An 822-nucleotide genomic window follows, 5' to 3' on the forward strand; every position below is an offset into this window, starting at 1 on the left:
TACCCCCAAATTCTGTGATTTTAGCTGTTTTTAAGTTTTTCCCCAAAATCATCCAGATCCAAAACCAAAACCAAAACACGAAAGGGTGGTTTTGGCAAAACCATGCCAAAACCAGAACACGAAAGTGGAATTAGAACCAAAACCAAAACACAAAACACGAAAAGCGCAGTCGCACATCTCTAAGAAGGGATTGCTGCAAAGTTCCGCTCCAAACTAGAGTTAGATGAATGTGCATCATGTATTTATGCTTTTCATATGCATTTCTATAAAACCAATAGCCTGGCTGTATAGTACTGTAGGTCCTCAATGCTCCTCTCTTACAGGTAGACTGGAAGCATATATAGAGAACTGAAAAGAACTTAAAGCAGCGCTTGTATAAGTGTTTTTAATATAGCAATGTAAATGTAGTATACACTTTTAAAAATGTTTTTTTACATACAAAACTTATTACATAAAAATAACAATATTATTACACATTAAAAAGCATATGCAGGCACTAGAGCTTTTTCAGTATTCTGAATATCTGCATTTGTTGTAGCATTAACTTCAGGCAATAAGTGAGATGATTCCTGGCATCTATTAGTGGTGTCCTAAATAAATAATTTTTAGATACAACAGCAATTGATTACTTATTTATTGTTTTTATATAGACAAATTGGTCTTTGGTAATATTGTTCAGATACTGTAAATATTAGTATAACCGTTTAGCATTATAATTTTCAAAATGACTGTACAATTACATATTTGTATATAAACCTCATTAATAATGACCCTGTTACAGGTGGATTAAGTTCGAGGAGACCCAGATGGGTGGATTCCCAG

Source organism: Pseudophryne corroboree, chromosome 5 (assembly GCF_028390025.1).
Source record: "Pseudophryne corroboree isolate aPseCor3 chromosome 5, aPseCor3.hap2, whole genome shotgun sequence".
In the NCBI taxonomy this organism is placed as follows: Eukaryota; Metazoa; Chordata; class Amphibia; order Anura; family Myobatrachidae; genus Pseudophryne; species Pseudophryne corroboree.